General features: G+C 34.8%; 1 long non-coding RNA gene across 2 annotated transcripts in view; it reads left to right on the top strand.

Moving 5' to 3' along the window:
- The window catches only part of LOC144291929 (uncharacterized), a 72,647-nt gene that overhangs the window by 13,518 nt on the left and 36,294 nt on the right, over window positions 1–22,835 (top strand). For both annotated transcript variants that reach the window (XR_013359473.1, XR_013359474.1), the window contains exon 2: window positions 7,779–7,851. This is a non-coding gene — a long non-coding RNA (uncharacterized LOC144291929). The remainder of the gene's footprint in view (window positions 1–7,778; window positions 7,852–22,835) is intronic.

Raw genomic sequence — 22,835 nt, 5'->3', positions numbered from 1 at the left:
GTCCCTCTTTCCTCACATTGCTGAGATTTTATTATGAATGTATATTGAATTTTATCAAATTATTTTTCTGTATCTATTAAGATGATCATAACTTGTATTCTCATTTTGTAATGTGGTATATCACATTTGTTGATTTATGGATATTAAACAATCCCTGCATCCATGGAATAAAGGCCACTCTTTCGTTATGTATTTTCTGTTTTGGTGATCCATTCATTGATGTAAATGGTGTGTTAACATCCCCTATTGTTATTGTATAATTGTCAGTTTCTCCTTTTATATCTGATAATAAATGCTTTATGTCGCTAGATGCTCCTGTGTTGGGTGCATAGATATTTATAATTGTTATATACTTTGTTAGGGATTGATCTCTTTATCATTATGTAATCTTTATCTCTTGCTATACTCTTTGTTTTAAAGTGCATTTTGTATCATGTAAATATTGCTACCCAGTTTTCACTTTAATTTTCATGGATTTTGTTTTAATCTTTCACATTCAGTCAATGTGTCTTTAGATTGTTTGTTTGTTTTGTTTGTTTGTTTTCTACATCCAGTCACCTTATGTCTTTTGATTGGAAAATTTAGTCCATTTATATTAAAGTAATTATTTACAGGTATGTAATTATTGCCGTTTCATTAATTGTTTCCTGATTATTTTTAAAATCTCTGTTCCTTTCTTCTTCTCTCTCTCTCTATCCTTTTATTCTGATGGTTTTCTTTAGTATTATGTTTGGATATTTTTCTCTATATTTTTTGTGTACCTATTGTATGTTTTATTTTGTGCTTCCCATGAGGTTAATTTATAATACACTATGCATATAGCAGTCTATATTAAGTTGCTAGCCATTCAAATTTGAACACATTTTAAAATTCCTAAATTTTACATTTACTCCCATTCACATTATTTATTATAGTTACATCTTCTCATTTTATTAGTTTCTTAGCTAATTATTATAGATATGATTGATTTTACCACTTTCATCTTTAACCTTCATACTAGCTTAATAAGTGACTGGTCTACTATATTACAGTTTACTTTTACTGATGAGATTTGTTCTTTCATAATTTTCTTACTTCTAGTTATGACCTTTTCTTTTCAGCTTAAAGAAGTTCCTTTAACATTTCTTGTAAGGTCAATTTAGTAATGATTAACACCTTTATTATTATTTTTTTATTTTTCTGGTAAGCTATATCTCATTCAATTTTGAATGATTAACTTTGCTGGGTATAATATTGGTTGTAGGATCTTTCTTTTCAGCATGTTGGTAGTGCTGCTATCTTCTGGCTTACACAGTTTCTGCTGAAAAATAAACTGATATCCCTATGGAGTTTTCACCCCATAGTTTTTCTTACAGATACCTGACTCTCTCCCTCCTCTTTCTCCCCAGTGCCCACTAGATCTTGGGACCATCATCAGTATGCAGCCCATGCCACTGTGGCCATGTTTGTGCAAAAAACAAGATTAGACCCTTGCAGCTGACCTCCATCACTGCAAGTGCACCCCTGCATCTATATATCTTCATGCTACCAATCTCTACCTGCTTCGTGCATGCCCATAATGAGATCCTAAAGCTAGGAAAGTGCATGCTGAAAGCCAAGGTTCTCAGACCTACTTGTGGGCCTAGATCTGGCCTTATCTTCTATTATTAGTATGCATTGATGAGCTCTCTTACAAATAGTCTTTCTAACTCTGCACCTGAACATTTTCCACCTTACTTCCTTTGATGGTGTTTAAAGCTGTGTATATGACTGTGGTGATATCATGCAGCCACAGAAGTACAGACTGATGTTTAAAGTCCCAACAACTGCCATAAGTAGAATCCTAGAAGTAGAGAGAAAGAAGGGCAAAATGTGTATTAAATCAAATAATGGCCGAGAACTTCCCAAAATGTTGGGAAGAGATTTGGAGATACATGTTGAAGAAGCTAATTGAATGCCTAAAATTTCAAACTTCTCTAAGATACATAATAAAATCAGTGAAATCTGCAGTGGGTCTGGGATGGCTGTATTGAACTTTGGTTCCTTCAGTAGGCTTCTCTGCAGAGTAGTTCCCTGGTAACTGTAGTTACTCCCACTGTGCAGCTGAAAATGATAGCTTCTGCTCTTTTATTGTTCTTTGCTCTCTATACACCTCAGCTTTGGGTGTTTAGGTGAGATGAAACCAAAGCAATACCTTTATGTGGTGCCCCAAAAGGATGAGGAAACTAGTTGCTCACCCAATTCCCTTTTCTGGTGAGAAGAACTCTTTCTAATTGGGGATTCCCTCTTCATACTGAGCAAAGTTGGCCTGGAATAGGGAGTAATGCAGACAAAATGAGGTTGTCATTCCCTTTTTTGTGTGTGCAGTTATTCTCAGATATTTTTTTGTTTCTTTCACTGTGTTGCTAAAATTTGTGAAGTGGACTCCTGAATATTTACAAGCTGAATATTCATGGATAGTTGTCTTATTGCTAATCTTTGTCAGAGGATGGAGGCTGTGACCTCTGATGCTGCAATTTTGGCAATGATACATCCTATTCATCCCTAAACAAATTCTTGGGCTGCTTCCACATTTTAAGTATTATGAATAATGCTGCTGTGAACAGGGAGGTACCAATATCTCATTAAGACCCCGTTTTCAGTTTTTTTGAATACATATCCACGAATATGTACCCATATATCCATATCACATGGTAATTCCATTTTTTAAAAAAAATTTTATTGGAGTACAATTTGCCAATATGTAGCATAACATCCAGGGCTCATCCTGCCAAATGTCCCCCCATTGCCCATCACCCAGTCACCCCAACCCCCCACCCACCTCCCCTTCCACTACCCCTTGTTCATTTCCCAGAGTTAGGTGTTTCTCATGTTTTGTCACCCTCATTGATATTTTCACTCATTTTCTCTCCTTTCCCTTTATTCCCTTTCACTAATTTTTATATTGCACTGTTGGTGGGAATGTGAACTGGTGCAGCCACTCTGGAAAACTGTGTGGAGGTTCCTCAAAGAGTTAAAAATAGACCTGCCCTACGACCCAGCAATTGCACTGTTGGGGATTTACCCCAAAGATTCAGATGCAGTGAAACGCCGGGACACCTGCACCCCGATGTTTCTAGCAGCAATGGCCACAATAGTCAAACTGTGGAAGGAGCCTCGGTGTCCATCGAAAGATGAGTGGATAAAGAAGATGTGGTTTATGTATACAATGGAATATTACTCAGCCATTAGAAACGGCAAATACCCACCATTTGCTTCGACGCGGATGGAACTGGAGGTTATTATGCTGAGTGAAATAAGTCAATTGGAAAAGGACAAACTATATGGTAATTCCATTTTTAATTTTTTGAGAACCATACTGTTTTCTATAGCAGCTGTACCATTTTACACTCCCACCAACACTGCACATGTTCCAATTTCCTCACATCTTCATCAAGAAGTGTTTTTTTGCTGTAATTGTTTTCATATTAACCATCCTAACAGTATGAAGTAAATTATATTGCAATTTTGATTTGTATTTCGCTAATAATTAATCATATGGAGCATCTTTTCACGTGGTTATTGACTATTTGTATATCTTCTTTGGAGAAATTTCTATGCAAGTCCATCTATTTTTGAATTTAAATGTTTAAAATATTTTGTAGTTGACTTTTAAGACTTCTTCATGTATTCTGAATTTTGATCTCTTATCAGATATATGGTTTATGAATATTTTCTCCCATCCTATGCATCATCTTTTTACTCTGTTGATAGGGATTTTTGATGCAAATATTTTAAAACTTACATAAAGTCCAATGTGTCCATTTTATCTTTTGTTATCTTTTGTTGTCTGTGCATATCATTATCAGTAAATTATTGCCAAATCTAATATCATGAAGATTTTTTAAAAAGATTTTATTTATTTATTCATAGAGACACAGAGAGAGAGAGGGGCAGAGGCACAGGCAGAAGGAGAAGCAGGCTCCATGCAGGAAGCCTGACGTGGGACTCGATCCAGGGTCCCCAGGATCAAACCCCAGGCTGCAGGTGGCGCTAAACCGCTGCACCACTGGGGCTGCCCTTATCATGAAGATTTTGATTTTTGTTATCTCCTAACAGTTTTCTGGTTTTAAGTCTAACATTTAAGATCTTGACATATTTTTATTTAATTTCTTATGTAACATTAGGTAGTAGTCCAGTATCATTCTTTTACACGTGGATATAGATTCTCAGCACCGTTTGTTGAGAAGCCTGTCCTTTTAATTGAATTGTCTTGGTGAGCTTGTCAAAAATCACTTGACCATACAGACAGGTGTTTATTTCTGCACTCTCTATTCAATTCCATTATCTATATGTCTGTCTTTATGCTAGTCCACACTATTTTTATTACAGTAGCTTTGCAATAAGTTTTGAAAAAAGGAAGTATGAATTCTTTAGGTTTTCTTTTTCAAGATTGTTTTGACTATTTGGAATGATGATATTCCCCATGAATTTTAAGATGAGTTTTCCTATTTCTGTAAATCAAATCGTTGATAAATTAATAATTATTGCATTAAATCTGTAGATCATTTTGTGTATATTGAGATATTAATATTAAGTCTTTCAATCTGTGAACATGAGATGTTTTCCCATTTATTTATGTCTTCTTTAATTTCTTCCTACAGTGTTTTCTAGTTTTCATTGTGCAAGACTTTCATCTCCTTGGCTAAGTCCTTAAGTATCTTACTCATTTTGTGGCTATTATAAATGAAATTGTTTTATTAATTTCACTTTGAGATTGTTCATTGTTAGTGTGAAGAAATTAAACAGATTTTCACGTGTTGATTTTTTTTAATAATAAATTTATTTTTTTATTGGTGTTCAATTTGCCAACATACAGAACAACACCCAGTGCTCATCCCGTCAAGTGTCACGTGTTGATTTTGTATTAAGCTACATTGATGAACTAACTTATCAGTTATAAAGGTTTTTGTGTGATAATTTCATGGTTTTCTATTATAAATTATATTATCTGTGAACAGAAATAATGTTAGTTCTTCCTTTCCTATTTGGATGCCTTTCTATTACTTTTCTTACCTGCTGTCTATGGCTAGGACTTCCAGTATGATATTAAATAAAAAAGGTGAATTTGAGCATATTTGATTTTTTTTTTTTAGAAGAAAAGTTTTCAGTCTTTCACTGTTGAGGATGATGTTCACTGTGGAGTTTTCATATATGGATTTTAGTTTACTTCTACTCCTAGTTTGTTGAGTGTTTCGATTATGAAAGGGTGTTGAATTTTGTTAAAGGCTTTTTCTGCATCAATTGAGGTGATCATGTATTTTTAAACTTCAATTTGTGTATATTATGTTTTACAGTGATCAATTTTCCCATGTTGTGACATCTCTGAATTGCAGAAATTAATCCCACTTTCTTAAGATGTATAATCTTTTTAATATGCTGCTGAATTCAGTTTGCTGAATTCAGAATTTTTTTTGAGGACTTGTGAATTAATGTTTATGAGGAATATTGTTCTCTAGTTTCTGTTTCCTGTTGTGTCTTCCTGGTTTCAATATCAGTGTAATACTGGCCTCTGAATGAGTCAGAGCGTTCTCTCCTATACTTCTTTAAGGAAAAAGTTTTCAAATGCATTTGTGTTAGCCCAATGTGTTAGCTCTTTACATGTTTGGTAGAATTTACAGTGAAGCCATTGTTTCCAAAACTTTTTGTTAGGAAACTTTTCATCACTGACTCAGTCTGCACTATTTTTGTAGAACCTCTCTATAGAATTTCTCTTTTTGACCTGAAAATCTTGCTTCAAATATTTTTATTTTATATTATTAACTGTGTAAATGTTTATAAATGGTGCATCATCTTGCTCTATTGAAACTTGTTTATACCTTACTTTCTCTCATTTATTTTTTAATTTAAAGTCTATGTTATCTGATATTAGTATAGCCACCGTGCTGTTTTGGTTATATTTGCATGAAATATCTTTTTCTTTCTTTAACAGTCACCCTAATTTTCTCTGGATTTAAAGTTAGTCTTTTTTAGATGGCATATTTTATACAGCAGTTGGATCAAGTGTTTATTTGTTCTGCAGTTTCTGTCTTTTTATTGGATAGCTTAATTAATTTAAGGTTAAACTGATTACTGATAAGGAGGGACTTCTGTCATTTTGCTATTTGCTTTCTATATTTCTTATAGCTTTTTCTCCCTCACGTTTTGCATAACTGTCTTTTTTTGTGTTTAGTTGATTTTCTTTTTTAAATGAAACAAACTATTCTCATTTATTTTTGCATATATTATTTAGTTATCTTCTATGTAGTTACCATGGGGCTTATATTTAACATTCTAAAGTTATAGCATTCTATTTTGAATTTTTAGCAGATTGACTTCAATAACATAAAAAAGCTCTGCTCTTTTAACAGCTCTATTCAATCCCTTTAGTTGTTGATGTCACAAAATTACATAAATTGTGTTTCCCTAAGCATAAACTAATAATTTACTAAATGCACTGATCTCTTAAATAAAGTAGAAAATAAAATGTGTAGTTCCAAAAATACTAGCTTTTACACTAATATATATTATAAAAATGTTATTTTAAAATTTTATTTGTGTTTTTATATTTAATGTAGTTTTAATGAGCATAAGGATAGTCCCATGTGCTTCTACACATGTTTACAAACACTTATATTTTAATGAAAGAAGATGTTACTTAAATGGGATCATACAGTGTCATTTCAATGAGTTAAGCATATGGAAATTTCCATATGCTTCCACATATTACTTTACAAACACTTGCAACTTTTTAAAAATTTGTTTTTGTTTTAATTCCAGTTAGTTAACATATAGTGTTATGTTAGTTTCAGGTGTATAATATATTGATATATTGATGCAACAATTCCATACATCATCCAGTGTTCATCATAAGTGCACTCCTAATCCCTGTCACCTTTTTCACGCATCCCCTCACTCACCTTCCATCTAGTAACCATCAGATTGTTCTCTATAATTAAGAATATTTTTCTTTCTTTGACTCCCTCTATATATATATTCTCCCTTTGTTTTTTTGTTATTAAATTCCACATATGAGTGAAATAACATGGCATTCATCTTTCTCTGACTTATTTCTCTTAGCATTATGTTCTGTAGCTCCATTCATGTCAGTGCAAATAGCAAAATTTCATTCTTTTTTATGCTGGAGTAATATTCCATTTTTATATATACCACATTTTCTTTATCTATTCATCAATTGATGGATATTTGGGCTGCTTCCAGATGTTGGGTATTGTAAACAATGTTGCTATAAACACAGGAGTGAATATTTGAATTAGTGGGGTTTTTTTGTATTTTTTTTTTGTATTCTTTGAGTAAATATCTACAAACTAGCATATTTTTTTAATGTATTAGTCTCTTCAGTGATGTGGGAAGGGTGAGTTCTATCCTGCCAGTTTTATAATTCTGCAAGTGCTCACTTCCTGTATCTGTCTAATTTTTTAGACATTTAGTGTGGAGTATAACTTTGCTGTTTATATTTTTCATGGCTTTATTGCTTCTTGATCTTAAAGAGTAGGGCACATTGGAAAGCCATGGACTCCTCTACTAGAGATTACACAATCAATGCATAAAATATTTTGTATCAATCATATTGGGACTGAGAAACAAGGAATGGATAGAGAGGCATCTTATTTCATACCAAGTCCTTGGAAAATTGAGCAAGTGATGATATAAAAGTGATAATCTCCCTCTTATGGCCCCCATCAACATTCTTAAGAAGAGGCAAAGATCTTAAAAGATCAGTAGAAAGACTTTTTTCTGTTTCTTTTTCATCATCCCAGCTCAAGATTAAGTACCCAGCTAGTTCCCAGTAAGGAGTTATGGATGTTCTGGAGCACCTCCATTTCATCTAAGGTAAAAGAAATCTTGTTTTATACCTGTAGTTACATATAAAGAATATGCCATGAGGCTTCCTTTTCATTCTAGTGGATTCATTAGGCAGAAAACACAGGTCAACCAGGACTTTATTTTTTTTTTAATTTTTATTTATTTATGATAGGCACACAGTGAGAGAGAGAGAGGCAGAGACACAGGCAGAGGGAGAAGCAGGCTCCATGCACGGGTCTCCAGGATCGCGCCCTGGGCCAAAGGCAGGCGCTAAACCGCTGCGCCACCCAGGGATCCCCTCAATTAGGCCTTTTCCTAAGTACATAAAGTAATACATTGACACTGTCGGTGAATTCCCAAATGTCCTCCTCTATCTTCCTTTTCCTGTACTACTCGTCAACTCCCCTCTTCCTTCCTCTTTTTTTTTTTTTTTTTAATAATTGCTTACATCCCATTTCCCTTATTCTTTACCCCAACTGGGTCAGTCAATTGCTTTTAATATAGTATGTTTACTCTGTCTTGGACTATACTAATCAATGCAAGAGATAGAGCAGATTATAATAATATTTTACTATATTTGTTTAATACTAGATTTGGAGAAATTGGAGCCCATATGCACCATTAGTGGGAATGTAAAATGGTACAGCTGCTATGGAAAATATTATGACAGTTCCTCAAAAAACTAAATATAGAATTACCATGTGACCCAATAATTCTACTCATTGATATATATGCAAAAGAGTTGAAAACAGGGTTTTACAGAGATATTTGTACATCTGTGCTAATGGCAGAATTATTCACAATCATGAAAATATCCCAGAAGTCCACTAATGGATGGATAGATAAGCAGAATATTATATATACATACGTTGATTTTATTAAAAAGACAAGGCTGTGAATAAAAAGATTGTGAGATAATTATTGCAGATTAAATGAGATTAGAGAGACATGACCACAAAGACAATGCAGAAACCTTAACTGGATCTTGGTTTGAAAGTAGACTACTATAAAAATCTGTATTTGAAAAATTGAGGAAATTTGGAAAAAGAGGAAGTTTTAGCTTATATTAGATAATGATTTTTTTAGGTATGATACTGGTATTTGGCTATAATAAGAGAATACTTTTATTTTCAGGAAATGCCTAATGAAGTATTTAGGGAAGAAGTGTCATATCTTTAATTTATGCCCACATGTGCACACATGCACATACACAAACATCATCATCACACATGAGAGGCCTTGAACATTCCAATCCACACCAGGATGGATTATTTCCTGATTTCTATACATACCACACTTTTAAGATCTAACCCTTTGTACATACTCCTCTATGTATATGAAATGCCAAAGGTGGCCCAATCCTTCTAAAAGATGCTCAATTATCTTTGAAGACAATGTCAGAGTCTCTCCTGTGAAGTTAGTCCTGCTTTCCACAGTGGATGCTGGTTGCACCTTCCTCTGCAATCCCAATATCTATTGAACTTATTTCTGTTGTAAAATTTACTTCACTTGAAATTTTTCTATCCGTCAACTCCTGCAAAATAAAGGCCATGTTCTATCTACCTGTATAGTCTATATCCTTGCAGAGTTTTCAACCTGCATTATATGCATGGTAATTGTAAATTGGTCAAATGATTCAATAAGTAAGTAAATTTCAAAATTAGAGTTCTGAATGTTCCATGACTTACCAGTAGCAGCATAGGAGGTTGATCGTAAGAAACTCAAACTCTGGGCTCATGGCAACTGTGGCCAATACAATGGGTTCAACATATGCTATTGTCTTTCAGACACAGGATGTATTCATTTCCCAGCCTCACTGTAATTATGCTAGAATTATCTAGCTGGATTGAAGTGATATAAGTCCCGTCTAAGCCTAGTTCTTAAAAAGATCTTCCATGATCCTCAGCTCTTTATATTCTTACTGTAGTGGTCTTGGGCCATGTTTCATGTGGAATGGCTTCAAAATAGAGGAGGACATCCTACATTAAGACTGGCTTGAATGAGATATAAACTGTATAATAGTATAAACTTATACTATTAAGCCACCGAGACTTAGGGGCTGGTTTGTTACTGTAACATTGTATATTTTATCCTAATTACTAACTACTCTGTAGGGCTCCTTTTAGTGAAGTCATTAGAAGACATTATCTAACCCTATCTGCCAAAATGAGGATGTGCAAATAGCTTCCTTTCTGGATAGTTACAGGATTTGTGAGTTCAGGAAAAAGAAACTGGTAATAGATGAGACAGTGGTATTTCATTAGAATTGGACAGAGAGATATAGAAAGTGGAAGTGGGAAGGTGCTAAAATCAAATTTTGTGGTTTCTTCTACTCATTCTTCTTCCAATTTCATTCATTTGATGTACTGAATAATTTCTTGTAATAAATGTAGAGTGTTCCAGGTATAGCACACAAGATCAGGGTACTGAGAGAGAGAGAGAGAGAGAGAGAGAGAGTCATTCTTGCAGGCTTTTTAGATGACAATGAGCAGTATTTGGCTGAAAACTCAGTGACTCCTTACCATTTTTCATGTGCCAAATCAAAGGATTAAGCTAACACAAAGTAAAATATTTAAAGGAAAAGAAGATATTACAAATTAACTCACATGATTTGTTGAAGGAAGTGCAATTGCCTTTTCTATTAAGCAAAATAAAATGTTTTATATAAAAGAAAATCTAAATGGAGCTAGAATTCCCACTCTCAGCCCTACATTATGTAATGATACATATGCAGTTACCATAAAAATGAAATATTTAAAAATTAACAAAATTTAAGTAAATGGTTGGTGGATGATAAGAACCAGGCATGTCACTGCTGATTGAGAATTTACAAGTAAACAATGAAAGGATGCTATAAAGACCTATATGATTAGAGTTGAAGACAATATAAACTCATGTTCAGCTTAATACAGATACAAATGGTTACATAGAGAATTATATATAAATATATGCATATAAACAGGTCAGTAGATTCACATGTATTTCCTGGCTCTTTTACTTAAAGGAGACTAGAAGGAATCACATACCAGTAGCAGAGAGCACATCTGGTGCTCAAATCTTTGTTTTTAATACCATTTTCCAAGAAAAAAACCTGGATTTTCCAATATATGTACTTTTTATTTGCTGTTTTTGCTTTATTCCACTAGCTAGGTGTTACATCCTGAATGTTTGTATACCCCCTTGTAATTCATAGATTGAAGCCCTGACCCAGTGTGGCTTTGTTTACAAATAGGGCTCCTATGGAAATAACTAAGGCTATACAATTAAGGTTAGTAGGGGCCCTAATCAATAGGATTACATATTCTTATAAGAATGAACACCAGAAAACTTCCTAGTTTGCTCTTTCTCTGCTATGGGAGGACACAGTGATAAGCTGCCATCTGCAAGCCAGGAAGAGGGCTCTCACCAGAATTTCACTACACTGGCACTCTGATCTTGGACTTTGAGCTTCCAGAACTATGAAAATAAATGTCTATTGATTTTTTAAGATTTTATTTATTTACTTGACACACACACACAGAGGGAGAACAAGCAGGGGGAGGTGCAGAGGGAGAGGGAAAAGCAGGTTCTCCTGAGCAGGGAGCCTAACACGAGGATTGATTCCAGAAACCTGGGATCATGACCTGAGCTCAAGGCAGATGCTTAGCCAACTGAGCCACTCAGGTGCCCTTGAATGTCCATTGTTTAAGCCACTCAGCCTGTGGTGTTTTCTGTGGTCTATTTTTTTTTTTTTAGCCCATAAAGTAATATACAGTGATTTTAAATATGACGTTGAGTAGAAGTAGTGAGAGGTTATGAGGATATCTCTATTTTACTCATGATCTTAGTGGGAAAGCTTCCATTTCCTTACCAACAAATATGAGGTTAACTTTATGGGTTTCAGTTTGTTTTGGGGGGGACTACTTTTTTTTATAGATATTCCTAATCAAACTGATAAAGTTCCCTTCTATTCCTAGTTTATGAGAGTTTTTATCATGAATGGTTTTAGGCTTGTATCAAATGTCTTTCTGCAATACTTGATTTGTTCATATGATTTTTATTCTCTAGTCTGTTGATAAGGTAGATTAAGTTGATTTTTCAGATAGTAAAATATCCTTGCATACCTGGAATAGATCCCACTTAGTCATGTTGTATATGTATTTTTACACTTTTTTGATATTGTTAGCTAACATTTTGTGAAGAATGTATGTTTACAAAATACATTAGTCTGTCCTTTCTTTTCTTAAAATGTCTTTCTCTTGTTTTGGTATTACGGTCATAGTGGCATCATCAAATGAGTTAAAGGATATTCTTTCCACTTACATTTTGCGAAAGATATTTGGTAAAACTGGAGTTAATTCTTCCTTAAATATTTGGCAGAATTCAACAGTGACTCTATCTGGTCCCAGTACTTCCTTTTTGAAAATTTTATTAGCTATTGATGAAATTTCTTTAATAGAGATGGGTCTTTACCAATACCAATTATCTATTTCTCCCAGAGTGATTTTAAGTAACTGGTACATTTAATCTAATTTTTCAAACTTGTAGGTGTAGTGCTTCTTGTAGTTTTCCTTTATTAACAGTTTACCTTCCATGGGATGTGTGGTGGTGATCTGGCATTCATTTTTCATAATGATAATTTGCATCTTACTCTGTTTTTCTTGGTTAGTGTGTTTATTGGTTAATTAAGTTAATTGATCCTCTCAAAGAACCAGCTTTTGACTTCATTAATTTTCCTTTATGTTTTCAAGTTCATTGATTTATGCTTTAATTTTTTTCTTTTCTCCTTTTGCCTTATGCATAAATTTCTATAGTTTCCTAAGATGATCTTAGGATGCAGCCAATGCTATAATTTCCATATAAGCACTGCATTTGTTTCAATACTACAAATTTTGATAAATTGTATTTTCATTTTCATTAGTTCACAATACATTTTAAATTTCTTTTTTAAAAAAATATTTATTTATTTATGATAGACACAGAGAGAGAGAGAGAGAGAGAGAAAGAGAGAGGGAGAGGCAGAGACACAGGCAGAGGGAGAAGCAGGCTCCATGCACCGGGAGCCTGATGCGGGACTCGATCCCGGGTGTCCATGATCACGCCCTGGGCCAAAGGCAGGCGCCAAACCACTGCGCCACCCAGGGATCCCCAGTTCCTCTGGTTCTTTTGATAAGTCATGGCATGGTATATCTTTCTCCATTCCTTTATTGTAACCTATTTGAGTTGTTATATTTAATGTGGGTTTCTTGTCAACACACATAGTTATGTCATTTTTTAATCCACTCTAAGTGATTATTGGTAGAAATGGATTAATATCTACTCATTATTAACAACTTTGTTTTCTATTTGTTGTTTGTTCTTTATGTTTTTATGTTCCCCTTTTTTACCTTGCTTTTTAATTGACTGTTTTATATCATCCCGTTTTACCTCCCTGTTTAGCATACCAATTACACTTTTTAAAAAATGAGTAGTTGCTCCAGATTTTTAAGAATCCAAAATTCCTTTAAAATAACAAAGTATCATTCACATGTGTACAGTTACCTAAAACTGATTGCTCTGTTCCATCCTTAGGATACTGTTGCCATTCTTTCCACTTATTTATAGCTATAAATACCTAATGTACAATTACTATTATTACCTAAGGCAGTTATCTTTTAGATCAATTAAAAATAAGAAAAAATAAAGATTTTATTTCAATTGTATTTATTCTTTCTCAGACACTACTCTTTTTGTTATGTAGGTATTAGGTGCTTGAAGAATGATTAATACTTCCTGAAGAACATGTCTGCTGGCAATAAATTAAATTAGATTTGTCTGTGAAAGTATTTATTTCCCTTTCACTTTTGAAGGGTAATTTTGCTGAATAAAGAATTATTGGTGAGGAAGTTGTTTTTCAGGAGTGGGACCAGTGGTGGCCGCGACAGCCTCAGGTCTGGGGGAGTCATGGAGCTTTTTTTTTTTTTTTTAATCTCATGGATATAGCAAATAGACATGTCTTCATGAGGCAGGGGTGGGAAGATGGGCAAAGTGGGTGAAGAGGGCCAAAAGGTGCAAGTTTCAAGTTATAAAAAGTCTCAAGTATGTAATGTACAGCATGGTGACTATAGTTAATGAGACTCTATTGCCTATTTGAAAGTAGCTAGGAGAGTGGATTTTAAAAGTGCTTATAAAAAAATGTATATCTAGGTTTGGTGACAGATGCTCACTGGAATATTGTGATGATCTTCTGTAATACATATAAATATTGACTTATGATGTTGTACTACTAAAACTAATGTTACAAGTCAATGATAACCTCACTTTTTAAATTTATTTTAAAATTTTTATTTATTAATTAAATTAATTTATATGAGAGAGAACAAGCAAGTGAGTGGGGGCAGAGTAGAAGAAGAGGGAGAGAATCTCAAACAGATTCTGCACTGAGTGTGGAGCCCAACAAGGGGCTTGATCCCAGGACCCTGAGATCATGACCTGAGCTGAAACCAAGAGTCAGATGCTTAACTGACTGAGCCACCCAGGTGTCAATGATATTCCATTTACAAAGAGAGGAAAAAAGAAAATTCTAGCCCGATGAGTCAGCCCCTGGCAAGTGTCTTGGGGATGTGGCGCCTTCAACCATGTGCTAGGAGGTCCCATCTGGAACAGTGATGGTAACTGCAGCATCCCCAACTGCAGCCTGTAAAGAAGGTTCCGGGCTGTGGGTGTGGACACAATGAGGAGTCTCCTTTACTCATAAAACTGATCCAGAAGTGCAGCTGCTGTTCTGACACCCACATTGACATTCATGGCTTTTCCAGCATCTAGAGGCCACCTTTGTCACCTGGTTTGTGGCCTTTCTTACATCTTCAAAGTCAGCAGCGTGGCATTTTTTACTCTACTCTCTTTTTGTTTGAATGGCTTCTGACAAGAACTGTACTATAGTTGTTTTCCTTATTCCTCTGTGAGGTGTCAGCCCCCTCCCCTGGCCTCTCTAACTACTTAGATGTAGCTCCTCTTCGGAATTTACTCTTCCTGGTACTTCTCTGAGGTTCCTGGTTATCAGTCTGGATGCCATTAATTTTGGAAATTCTTGGCCCTTTTTGTTTTGAATATTTTTAATGTTTTGTTGTCTCTACTTCTGACATTCCAATTATACCTATGTTCCACACTTTGAAATGTCACACAGTTCTTGGATATCCTCTTCTATTTATTTGTTTTGCTTTGTTTTGGTTCTTTTCTCTCTCTCTCTTTGTATTTTATTCTGGCCAATGTCTTTTGCTCTATCTTTTAGCTCACTGACTCTTTTCTTGGGCTTAGTGATAAGCCCATCAAAGGCATTCTTTATTTATTTGGCAGTGTTTTTTATTTAGAACATTTCCTTTTAATTATTTTTTGGATTTTCACTTTTCACTTGCATTACTCATCCTTTATTTCACATTGTCTAATTTTTCCACTGGAGTTTTTATCAATTATACATATTTTCAATTCCCTATTTGATAATTCCAACAAAGGTATCATAGCTGAGTCCAGTTCTGATGCTTGCTTTGTGTCTTCAGATTGTGTATATATTTTTTTTTCCTCATGGCATGCCTTATAATGTTATGTTGAAAGCTGGACATGTTGCATCAGGTACTAGAAACTGAGGTAAAAAGGACTTTAATGTGAGGACTGATGTTAATCTGACTATGAGTCAGGCTGTGTTTTGTCTTTAATACAGCTATAAGTGCCAAAAGCTGCAAAGTCCTTTTCTCTCTCTCTGTTTTTTAATGGTATACTATTTTGACTTTGGACTTTTCTAAATATTTCCTCTTCATGGAAATCTGCATCTGTCAGTTCTTTCAGCTGTAACTCTTTGCTATTATATTGGAGTCCAATTGGTGTGGTAGAAACATATGAAGGAGGGGAAGAATCCTATAATGATTATTGGGCTTATGTCTCTTGGCTACATATGTTCAGTTTTCTTCAGCTTATTTCTATCCTCTGAGGTGAAAACAGGAGGCTAGAAGGAACCAAAATAAAAGCAAAGCTCCTTCCCCAGCTTTGGGGATAATGCTCTGGCAATGCCATTTCCCCTGAATATCAGGCCTTCATTATGGAGAATATTCTAGGCATATTTCACAAGGCTTTTATTTTTTTATTTTTGTGTATATTCCAGATAGTTAATATACAGTGTAATATTAGTTTCAAGTGTATATAATGACTGAACATTTCCATACAACACCAGGCACTAATCACAACTGCACTCCTTAATCCCCATCACCTAGTTAACTCATCTCCCACCCACCTCTGCTCTGTTAACCATCAGCATGGTTAAGAGTCTGTTTCTTGGTCTCTCTCTCTCTCTCTCTTTTTTTTTTGCCTGTTTTGTTTCTTAAATTCCACATATAAGTGAATCCTGTTGTATTTATATTTTATTGACTGACTTATTTTGCTTAGCATTATACTCTTTAGCTTCATCCATGTTTTTTATTAATGTATTTTTTATTGAAGTTTGATTTGCCAACATATAGTATGACACCCAGTGCTCATCCCATCAAGTGCCCTCCTCAGTGCCCATCACCCAGTCACCCCACCCCCCTGCCCACCTCCCCTTCCACTACCCCTTGTTCATTTCCCAGAGTTAGGAGTATATATACTGGAATATTGGGGTATGTAAATATATATATCATTCATGCATTATATATATATATATGTGTGTGTGTGTGTGTATATATATATATATATATATATATATATATATACACACACACACATGTATATGCATTCATACTGCTTCTTTATCCATTCATCAGTTGATGGACACTTGGGCTACTTCCATATCTTGGCAATTATAAATAATGCTGCTATAAACATAGAGATTCAAATATCCCTCTGAATTACTGTTTTTATATTCTTTGCAAAACTACCCATGAGTACAATTGTTGGATGATAGGGTAGCTCTATTTTTAACTTTTTGAGGAACTTCTATACTGTTTCCCACAATGGCTGCACCAGTTTGCATTCTTACCAACAGTACATGAAAGTTCCTTTTTCTCCACATCCTAACCAACACCTGTTGTTTCTTGTGTTGTTGGTTATAGGCTTTTTTTTTTTAATTTTTATTTATTTACGATAGTCACACACACACACAGAGAGAGAGAGAGAGAGAGAGAGGCAGAGACACAGGCAGAGGGAGAAGCAGGCTCCATGCACCGGGAGCCCGACGTGGGATTCGATCCCGGGTCTCCAGGATCGCGCCCTGGGCCAAAGGCAGGCGCTAAACCACTGCGCCACCCAGGGATCCCTGGTTATAGGCTTTTTGACAGGTGTGAGGTGATATCTCATTGTAGTTTTGGTTTGCATTTCCCTGATGATGAATGATGTTGAGCATCTTTTCTTATGTCTGCTGGCCATCTGTATTCTTCTTTGGAGAAGTGCTTGTTCATTTCTTCTGCTCATTTTTAGTTGTGTTATAATTTTATTTTTGTTTTTTGGATGCTGAGTTGTGTAAGTTTTTCATATATTTTGGATACCTACCCTTTACTAAATATGTCATTTGCTAATATCTTCTCCCATTCAGTATGTTGCCTTTTAGTTTTGCTGATTGTTTCCTTTGCTGTGCAGAATATTTTTATTTTGATGTAATCCCAATAGTTTATTTTTGCTTTTATTTCCCTTGCCTCAGGAGACAGATCTAGAAAAAAAATTGCTCTGGCCATTGTTGAAGAAGATACAGTCTATGTTCTTTTCTATGATTTTGGTGGTTTCAGGTCTCATATTTAGGTATTTAGACCATGTTGAATTTATTTTTGTGTATGGTGTAGTAAAGTGGTTCAATTTCATACTTTTTAGCACATTGCTATCTATTTTCCCCAATACTGTTTGTTAAAGAGACTTTCCTTTTCCCATTGGATATTTATTACTGCTTTGTTGAAGATTAATTGACCATCTAGTTGTGGCTTCATTTCTGGGTTTTCTATTCTTTTTTTTTTTTCAAAGTTCCATTTATTTATTTGAGAGAGAGAGAGAGAGAGAGAGAGAGAGGCAGACACAGGCAGAGGGAGAAGCAGGCTCCATGCAGGAAGCCTGACGTGGGACTCGATCCTGGATCTCCAGGATCAGGCCCTGGGCCAAAGGCAGTGCTAAACTGCTGAGCCACCCAGGCTGCCCTGGGTTTTCTGTTCTTTTCTATTGATCTATGTGTCTATTTTTGTTCCAGTCTCATACTGTTTTGATCACTGTGGTTTTGTAATATAATCTGAAGGCCAGAATTATGGTGCTTCCAGCTTTATTTTTCTTTTTCAATATTGCTTTGGCTATTCAAGGTCTTTTGTGGTTCCATACATATTTTGGAATTATTTGTTCTATTTCTGTGAAAAATGCTGATGGTATTTGGACAGGGATTGCATTGAATGTGTAGATTGCTATGGGTAGTATAGACATTTTAACATTTGTTCTTCCAATCCATTAGCATGGAATATTTTCCCATTCCTTTGTTTCCTCTTCAATTTCTTCTATTAGTTTCTTTTATAGTTTTCAAACTACAAGTCCTTTGCCTCTTTGGATAGGTTTATTCCTAGATATCTTATGGTTTTTTGTTTTTTTTGAGGTAATTGTAAATGGGTTATTTTCTTAATTTCTCTTTCTGTTGCTTTACTTTTAGTGCATATAAATGCAACATATTTTGGTACATTGATTTTGTATCCTGTGACATTACTGAATTCCTTTATTAGTACTAGCAGTTTTTTAGTGGTATTTTTAGGGTTTTCTATACATAGTATCATGTCATCTGTGGATATTGAAAGTTTTGCTTCTTCCTTACTGGTTTGGGTGCCTTCATTTCCTTTTGTTCTCTTATTACTGTGGCTAGGTTTCCAATACTGTGTTCAATAAAAGTTATGAGAGTGAGTTTCCTTGTTTTGTCCCTGACCTAAGGGGAAAGCTATCAGTTTTTCCCCATTGAGGATGGTATTTGCTATTTTTCATTTATGATCTTTACTATTGAATTATGCTCCTTTTAAGCCTACATTGTCAAAGGCTTTTATCATGAATAGATGTTGTGCTTTGTTAAATGCTTTTTTTGTGTCTATTGAAATTATCATATGGTTCTTTCCCTTATTGATGTGATATATCATCTTGATTGATTTGGAAATACTGAACCACCCTCGAAACCAGAGAATAAATCCCACTTGATCGAAGTGTATGATTTTTTTTTAATGTATTGTTGAGTTCTGTTTGCTGGTATTTTGTTCAAGATTTTTGAATCTATGTTCAACAAGAATATTTGTCTGTAGTTCTCTTTTCTTCTGTGGTGTCTTTATCTGCTTTGGTATTAAATAATTCTGGCCTCAGAATAAATTTGAAAAATTTTCTTCCTTTCCTATTTTTTGAAATAGTTTGTGAAGACTGTATATTAACCCTTCTTTAAATTTTTGATAGAGGGGTATCTGAGTGGCTCAGTCAGTCAAGCATCCGACTCTTGATTTTGGCTCAGGTCATGATCTTGGTGTCCTGAGATTGAGCCCTGCACTGGGCTCCATGCTCATCACAGAGTTTACTTGGGATTCTCTCTCCCTCTGTGCCCCACTTCAACTTGAACTCTCTAAATAAATAAATAAAAATAATATTTTTTAAAAAAATGCTTTATTTATTTATTCATGAGAGAGAGGGGAGAGAGGCAGAGAAATAGGCAAAGGGAGAAGCAGACACCATGCAGGGAGCCCAAAGTAGGACTCAATTCCAGGACTCCAGGATCACGTGCTGAGACGAAGGCAGACACTCGACCACTGAGCCACCCAGGTGTTCCAATAAATAAAATTAAAAAAAATAAAATTTTGGCAGAATTCACCTGTGAAGCCATCTGGCCCTGGACTATTGTTTGTTGGGGAACTATTTTGTTTATTTCTTTGTTTATTATTGAGTCAATTCCTTTTCTGGTTATCAGTTTGTTCACATTTTCTATTTCTTCCTATTTTAGTTTTGGTAGTTTCTAGGACTTTATCCATTCCTTCTAGGTTGTCCAGTTTTTTGATATATAGTTTTTAAAATATTCTCTTATAATTGTTTGTATTTCTATGGTGTTGGTTATTATTTTCCCTCTATTTTTGTGATTTATTATTTATGAGTCCTTTCTCTTTCTTGATGTCTGGCTACAGGCTTATCAATTTTATAGATTATTTCAAAGAACTGGATCCTGGTTTTACTGATGTGTTCTGTTGTCTTTTTAGTTTCCATATCATTTATTCCTGTACCGATTTTCATTATTTCCTTCTTTCTTCTGGTTTTAGGCTTCTCTATTGTTCTTTACCTGGTTCCTTTAGGTATAAAGCTAGGTTGTCTATTTGAGGTTATTTTTTTCTTCTCAAAGTATTACTGTAAATTTCCATCTTAGAACCCCTTCTGCTGCATCCCAAACGTTTTGGACCTTTGTGTTTTCATTTCATTTGTTTCCATTATTGCTTACTTCTTTTATTTTCTGGTTGAACCATTCTTTTTTTACTTGAATGCTATTTGATTTTCATGTATTTGTGGATTTTTTCTTGTGGTTGAATTGTAATTTCATAGCATTGTGGCTAAAAAAGATGCATAGTATGACTTTGATCTTCTTGAATTTATTGAGGCTTGTTTTTTGGGCTAAAATGTGATATATTCTGGAGAATATTCCATGTGAACATGAAAAGAATATGTATTCTGCTGTTTTAGGATGAAATATTTTGAAAATATCTGTTAAATCCATCTGTTCCACTGTGTTATTTAGAGCCATTGTTTCCATGTTGATTTTCTGTTCGGATGATCTCTCCATTGATGTACATAGGGTGTCAAAGTTCCTTACTATTATTGTATTATTATTTATTAGTTCCTTTATGTTTGTTATTAACTGTTTTATGTATTTGAATGCTCCTATATTTGCAATTGTTATATCGTCTTGTTGAATTGTCCCTTTTATTATGATATAGAATCCTTCATCTCTTGTTGTAGTCTTTATTTTAAATTCTATGTTGTCTTATATAAGTATTGTTACCCTACCTTTGTTTTGACATCTATTTATGTGATTGATAGATCTTTCTCCATCCCCTAACTTTTAATCTGCATGTGTCTTTAGGTCCTAAATGAATCTCGTGTAGGCTGCACATACACGGGGCTTGTTTGTTTTCCATTCTGATGCCCTATGTCTTTTGATTTGAGCTTTCCATTTATATTCAAGGTAATTATTCACAAATATATATTTATTGTCATTTTATTGTTTGTATTGATTGTTCTGATGATTTTCTCTGATCCTTTCTTGTCATTCTCTCTTTCATCATTTACTGATTTTCTTTAGTGATAGATTATTTTTTCTCTTTATTATTTTCATGTTTTTTTTAGTGGTTTTTGAAATATGGTTACCATTAGGTTTGTATATGACCTCTTCTCCATAGTCATCTATATTGAGATGATGGTTATTTAAATTTGAACTCATTCTTTACTCCTCTCCTCCCATGTTTTAGATACATGTTGTCATATTAATTATCCTTTAATTTTGTGAGATCTTTCACTGCTTTTTACTGTTTTTTTATTCATACCTTTAGACACCCTTTAACTTTGAGATGCAGCTTCTTCTCTATATTTCGCTGTAGAGTGTTCTGCCAGTCTTTGGATTGTTCTCTATTTACTTGGATGCAGATGATATCTAGTTATAATCATGGGATGGAGTGAGCTCAGAGTCCTCCTACACCACAATCTTCCCTTGCATCGACCTCAGCATTTTAAACATATCACCTGATTTGCTTCTAGCTTCATTGGTTTTATTGAGAAATCAGCTGTGAATCTTTTTACGGATACGTTGTACACAAAAAGTTGCTTTTCTCCTGCTGTTTTCTTGTCCCTGTCATCTGACAGTTTGATTATAATGCTTTTGGTGTGAATCTATTTTTTAAAATTTATTTTTATTGGAGTTCAATTTGCCAACATATAGCATAACACCCAGTGCTCATCCCGCCATGTGCTCCGCTCAGTGCCTGTCACCCAGTCACCGCCACCGCCACCAACCTCCCTTTCCACAACCCTTGTTAGTTTCCCAGAGTTAGAAATCTCTCATTTTCTGTCTCCCTCTCTGATATTTCCCACTCATTTTCTCTCCTTTCCCCATTATTCCCTTTCACTATATTTTATATTCCCCAAATGAATGAGACCATATAATGTTTGTCCTTCTCCGATTGACTTATTTCAATCAGCATAATAACCTCCAGTTCCACCCACGTCGAAGCAAATGGTGGGTATTTGTCATTTCTAATGGCTGAGTAATATTCCATTGTTTACATCTTCTTTATCCATTCATCTTTCGATGGACACTGAGGCTCCTTCCACAGTTTGGCTATTGTGGACATTGCTGCTATAAACACCAGGGTACAGGTGTCCCAGCATTTCACTGCATCTGTATGTTTGGGGTAAATCCCCAGCAGTGCAATTGCTGGATCGTAGGGCAGGTCTATTTTTAACTCTTTGAGGAACCTCCACACAGTTTTCCAGAGTGGCTGCACCAGTTCACATTCCCACCAACAGTGCAAGAGGGTTCCCCTTTCTCCACATCCTCTCCAACATTTGTTATTTCCTACCTTGTTAATTTTCCCCGATCTCACTGGTGGAGGTAGTATCTCATTGTGGTTTTGATTTGTATTTCCCTGATGGCCAGTGATGCAGAGCATTTTCTCATGTGCTGGTTGGCTATGTTGTGCTATGACTTCCACTGTGAGATTTCTGTTCACCTTTTTTCTCCATTTCATGATTGGATTGTTTGTTTCTTTGCTGTTTTGTTTAATAAGTTGTTTATAGATCAAGATCATGGATACTAGTCCTTTATCTGATAGGTCATTGGCAAATATGTTCTCCCAATCTGTAGGTTGTCTTTTAGTTTTGTTGACTGTTTCTTTTGCTATGCAGAAGTTTCTTATCTTGATGAAGTCCCAATAATTCATTTTTGCTTTTGTTTCTCTTCCCTTCAATGATGTATCTTGCAAGAAGTTACCGTGGCCAAGTTCAAAAGGGGTGTTGCCTGTGTTCTCCTCTAGGATTTTGATGGAATCTTGTCTCACATT

The sequence above is a fragment of the Canis aureus genome, chromosome 20 (genome assembly GCF_053574225.1).
Source record: "Canis aureus isolate CA01 chromosome 20, VMU_Caureus_v.1.0, whole genome shotgun sequence".
NCBI lineage: Eukaryota > Metazoa > Chordata > Mammalia > Carnivora > Canidae > Canis > Canis aureus.
Note: the sequence above shows the minus strand (reverse complement) of the source record. Positions and strands in the feature narration are given on the sequence as shown.